Source organism: Mastomys coucha, unplaced genomic scaffold (assembly GCF_008632895.1).
Source record: "Mastomys coucha isolate ucsf_1 unplaced genomic scaffold, UCSF_Mcou_1 pScaffold15, whole genome shotgun sequence".
NCBI classification, from domain to species: Eukaryota; Metazoa; Chordata; class Mammalia; order Rodentia; family Muridae; genus Mastomys; species Mastomys coucha.
Genome location: NW_022196897.1, coordinates 47118739 through 47123710, shown reverse-complemented (window position 1 = coordinate 47123710; position 4972 = coordinate 47118739). Strand labels below are relative to the sequence as shown.

The 4972-nt window shown below is 46.8% G+C and overlaps 2 protein-coding genes across 2 annotated transcripts in view; one reads left to right on the top strand and one right to left on the bottom strand.

The window, feature by feature from the left end:
• Nucleotides 1-3941, bottom strand: part of Marchf7 (membrane associated ring-CH-type finger 7) — a 36189-nt gene extending 32248 nt beyond the window's left edge. Inside the window, 1 exon segment of the mRNA XM_031370373.1 lies at nt 3765-3941. The gene's annotated coding sequence lies outside the window, so the exon portion shown is untranslated.
• Nucleotides 3942-3989: 48 nt separating this feature from the next.
• Baz2b (bromodomain adjacent to zinc finger domain 2B) overlaps nt 3990-4972 on the top strand; it is a 308453-nt gene continuing 307470 nt past the window's right edge. The window contains exon 1 of the mRNA XM_031370349.1: nt 3990-4115. The gene's annotated coding sequence lies outside the window, so the exon portion shown is untranslated. The remainder of the gene's footprint in view (nt 4116-4972) is intronic.

The window sequence follows — 4972 nt, the reverse complement described above, 5'->3', positions numbered from 1 at the left end:
GGGTTTACACACACACACACACACACACACACACACACACACACACACACAAAGATGGGCTTGAAAACCCACATACATATGCATACACAACACACACACAAAATGTAAACAGCTGTTTATAACCTTAGCGTCCAAAAGATGCAGTTCTTATAAGGATAAGATGAGGTCACAGTCACAAAACAAAGCTTACATCGCCTCATCTGTGGGACTTAAAATTTCCTATTGAATTCTTTTTTCTTTTTTTGTTTTTTTTCAGAGACAGGGTTTCTCTGTGTAGCCTTGGCTGACCTGGAACTCACTCTGTAGACCAGACTGGCCTCAAACTCAGAAATCCACCTGCCTCTGCCTCCCAAAAAAGGCGTGTGCCACCACCGCCTGACTATTAAATTCCTATACATACAAAAAAGTAAGAAAAATTAACTTCCACATACCAACCAACAATGTTAAACAAATTATCATTACTCAATCAGACTTATCTACTTACCATTTCTTATATTATTTTAAAGCAACGGCAATCATGGCATTTTAAAGAATGTACACTGTTAAAATGATCTAAATCTGTAGCAAATCGTAAGCTACAGCTACGACTTTCTCCCATCCCTTAGTCTGAATGTATCTTTGCAATGCCATGGTGATGTTCTAGACAGGACATGGCCAACTTTCCCTCTTCTACCCCTTAATGTAAATGTGCACTGCAAATGATACTGTAGGATTTGAAAATGTCCTAAGAGGTCTTCTAGCTTTCATTTTCATTCCTCAAATGCTACTCTGAAACATTAGACCATAAAAGATCACACGGAATATCAAGATCCAAATATCAGCCAACACCACTATGAGGCAGGAAAGAGAAATGTGGCCAAATGAAGGAAGCCCTTTGAGACAAAACTTCTGGGGCTTTTTAGAAAAATCTCTAATACTTAGCTATCACATACTTACAGTATTCCTATCTTTTAAGGTATTCTAAAACTATTTTTGAAAGGTGAAAACAGCATCTTCATTGGAAAATCTAAATGATCTTGTCCATCAGTTCTATAGCACTTACAGGTAACGTATTTCTTTTGAAATGAATTTACTATTCAGGTGTCACAATTCAATCTTCATTCAGCAACTGCAAACCAATTTAGAGTTCTTCATGCAAACTCAGAAATACATGATTACTAGCTTTTTACAAGCTTAGCCTCTTTACAGCTGTTGGCAAAAATGGGCACAGGGGAGTAGGTGATTTTAAAACCTGCTGTTCAAACTTATCTAGTCTAACCAGTAGTCAGAGGAAATATACTTGAGAACAGGTAAAACCAGCTTTGGCCACATTAAGTTCATGTTAGTGTAGAAAATTAAAAAGCACAGACGTCAAATCTCAGTCAACTGTCAAGTTATAAAGCAATTTTACCATTTCTACTCAGTCCTTTTGGATTCACTCCCAGCAACTTTACTAAACATAAACAAAATGCTACAGATGACTCATATCCAAACAAAAGCAAAAACATAAAAAAAAAAAAAATGGCTTAACTCAAACAGAATTCTCCTTTAGAGATCTAAGAACTTTAGTAGGAATTTGTTCATTTTTAAGTTGTGACCTAATTTGGCCCATTGTTGATCTATAGTTTACTAGCTCATGGTGCTTAAAGGCATGGCTTGATACAAACTTATACACTCTACTGAAGTCTCCCCAGGTTTTTTACAGACGCACAACAACGATAATCTAAAGATAGTTTTCCTTGAGTCCAACTGCTCTTCCTCCAGCCCATGGCACAGGGCACTGAACTTTCTAATGTAGTACTCAAAGTCTTCCCTGCTGAGCTCTAACTTCCCTACCTGGGGAAGAAGCCCTGTCACCTCCTAAAAGGGCACATCTCCACAGGTCCTAGTCCAGCCTCAGTTCAGCCTAAGCTCTCTTTACACCTCACAGTCCGGCCGCCCAGTATTTACAATAAGGCAGTAAGGCGCTTGTTTACACGTTGGTCTGATGACTAAACTGTGAGTTGTAGGAAGATGTTGCGTCAGGCTCATTCCTGCAAAGGGAAGCTCTAACCTGGTAACCAAACAATGCTTTGTATTATTTGATAAATTCTCCACTCTACGATTTTTTTTCCTAAAATATATTAAAAGTGTGTATATAACAGATAACAGAGGTGAGATGGATATGAAACTAATAACATTTGGCTGCATAAATGCTACAGATGACTCATATCCAAGTTGATTATCCAAAACCTTCACGTAGAACACAGAAAAATCTGTGAAGTTACATGGGGAAACAACCTTCCTTATTCCAGACACCTGTCCTAGGTTGAGGTGTCTTGAATAGAGCTAAGAGAGCATAAGACATCTGACCCACCATGTAACTGAAAATAAGGTAATGGGGGGAGCACTAAATTCCATTATGTATATATGAAACTGTCAAAGAATGAAGAAAAAAGAAATCTTCAGGCATGGTAGAAGGGCGGAAGGGAGGTGGATGGTGTTCCAAACATTTAGGGCAAAACTAGAGCTGTGTGGTAGTGTTGGATCTGGTGGCACACTCCAGCAATCCTGGAGCTCAGAAGGCTTAAGCAAGAATATCTTAAGTTAGAGGTCAGTCTGGATAACATCATGAGGTCAGTGCCAGCATGAAATACAAATCCCGCAACCAACCCATATATACATGAAGCTATTGAGACACAACTCACAAAGTCCAAGTTTTTTTCCTGACCAGATGCTTGGTTATAAACTGGTGGTAAATTCCTTTTCTTTGTAGTCATTAAAAATCCACAGTACAAGTATTATGCCCTGTAGTGAGCCTGCTTACTGCTTCACACCCTATATCATTAAAAACATAAAAACAAACGCATCCAAGGAGTCGGGGGAACTCATCTCAACTAGGAAATCTGAAGAGGTTTTAAAAAAAAAAAAAAAAAAACCTCTGGCCACAACGATGCCAGTGTTTGATTCCATTGCTACTGCCTCGGCCCTACGGCACGATTGCTGCTTCACACACACTGGGGCTCCTCAAAGGAAATACTGACCCCATTTCTGGTTATCTTGGGAGAATACATACAGAAATCTACCTTTTGAGTGAGAATACCGATTTCTGATTTGTCAATCAGGACGATATCTCGGTACTCACCCCTTCGTTCTGGATACAAAAAGGTGGGGGGTAGAAGGAAGTTAAGAAATAAAGGACATTTAAAACGATAAAAAATTACAGGACGGCGTGTGACCCGAGACTCGCTCTTTAAATTGTTTTCACACCGGTCGTGACGTCGTGTTTATGACCCGCAAGGATTTCCACCCCCCATTACACTAACATCTACTTTTGTGGGTGAGGGAGGAAGGAGGATGGGTGTTCATTGTAGTGGTTTCGATATGTGTGTGTGTGTGTGTGTGTGTGTGTGTGTGTGCGCGCGCTCTTCACTACGCAGTATCTTCAAGGTGAGGGAGCATTTTACTACTCACGCCTTGCGTGTCTAGAGTCGGCCCCTGACCCCCGCTCGCCCCGATCTCAATCAGAAGAGCCATCCTTTCTGCCTCACTCGCCAGTGTCACGCCACTCGCGGTGCGGGGCCACGGGGAGGCCTACCTCCACCTACTCCGAGGGGCTGGGAAAACGACCGAAATCCCGGCTGGGCCGAGCCCGCACTACGGCCGCTCGGCGTCGCGGGTCCCCAAGGGAGACGCCCCATCAGCCCTCCCTGCCCCCGGGGTCCCGGGGTGGGGGTGGGGTGGGGGAGGCCCGCACTCGGGTGCTCCCCTCCCCCACCGCCGCCGCCGCCGCCGCCGCTCTTTACCTTCTTCCACCGGGCACTCCGCAGGGAGTGTCGCGCTCGCCGCAGCCCCACCGCCGCCTCCTTCCTCGCTGTGCTCGGTCTCCGGGCTACGAGCCGAGCGGTCGGCCGACGAAGCACAATGGCGGCCGCCCCTCCGGATGCGGCGCAGAAGTGGCCGCCGCCGTTGGCAGCCCCGCCCTTCCTCCTCCTCCTCCCCCGCCCCTGCGCGCTCTCGCCAGCTTCTCGCGAGAGCGGCGGCGCTGCGGGGGAGCCGGGGAGCCGCGGGCGGGCTAGACGTGCCCCGCCGCGGGGTGGTGCTCTGACTGCGGCAGCCGTTGAGGGCCGCCTCGGGGGAAGCTGCGAGGCGCCACGGTAAGCGGCCGCGGCTGGTCGGCGACGTGCGGGCGTGCGGGCGTACGGGCGTGCAGGCGCCGGGAGCGGCGCGGGAGGCCGGGCGGGCCGGTCGCCGCTCCGAGTGCGAGGGGCTCGGCGCCCGCCTGGCTCCCGCGTCCGCCGCGGGCCCCTGTAAGGCCCGCCGCTCCGGGTCCCGCCCGGCTTGTTGCGTGGGTGGATTTTGTTTTCTCTGCGCTTGGCAAGTGGCGCAGTGACTGTTTACGGAATGGAGTCGGACGCTGCCTTCCCCCCCCACCCCCCGCCTCCCCTCGAGCCTCCCTGGCGCGTCCTCCCTGCCCAACCTTGTAGGATTTGACAGCTCTTCTCTCCACCTACAGCCTTCTGATTGATTCGTAAACACCCTGCTGGCAGTTTCCTTGGAGTAAATAAGTTGTAGTGATGGTGTATTTTTTTTTCTTTTGACGATCACTTCTGAATCTTAAAATCGGGCTTTTAAGCTCTTGAGAGCGCAGCTACAGGTTTTGCAGCAGACGTTCACTTATTTTAGAAAGAGCGAGGGAATCTGTGACGTAGTCTCTGGTGAATACGAGAAGAAACTTTCAAAAACCACGGTAAATGTGGTAAACTAAGATGTAAATGAGGACTAAGAAATACAAAAGAGTGTGGGAAAGCCGCAAATTATGTGGCGTTTCAATGATGGACCAAACACAAGTTGTTTAACGGTAAGTTCTCACTGAAACTTGGAAGCACAGGAGGGGGGCACTTGGGTTTTTAAGTGACCTATTTGATTTAGTGCGTGTGTGTTTGTTTGTTTGTTTGTTTTAAAGAATCCCTTGGATCCAGATAATTCCACTAAGTGAAATGCCATATATATA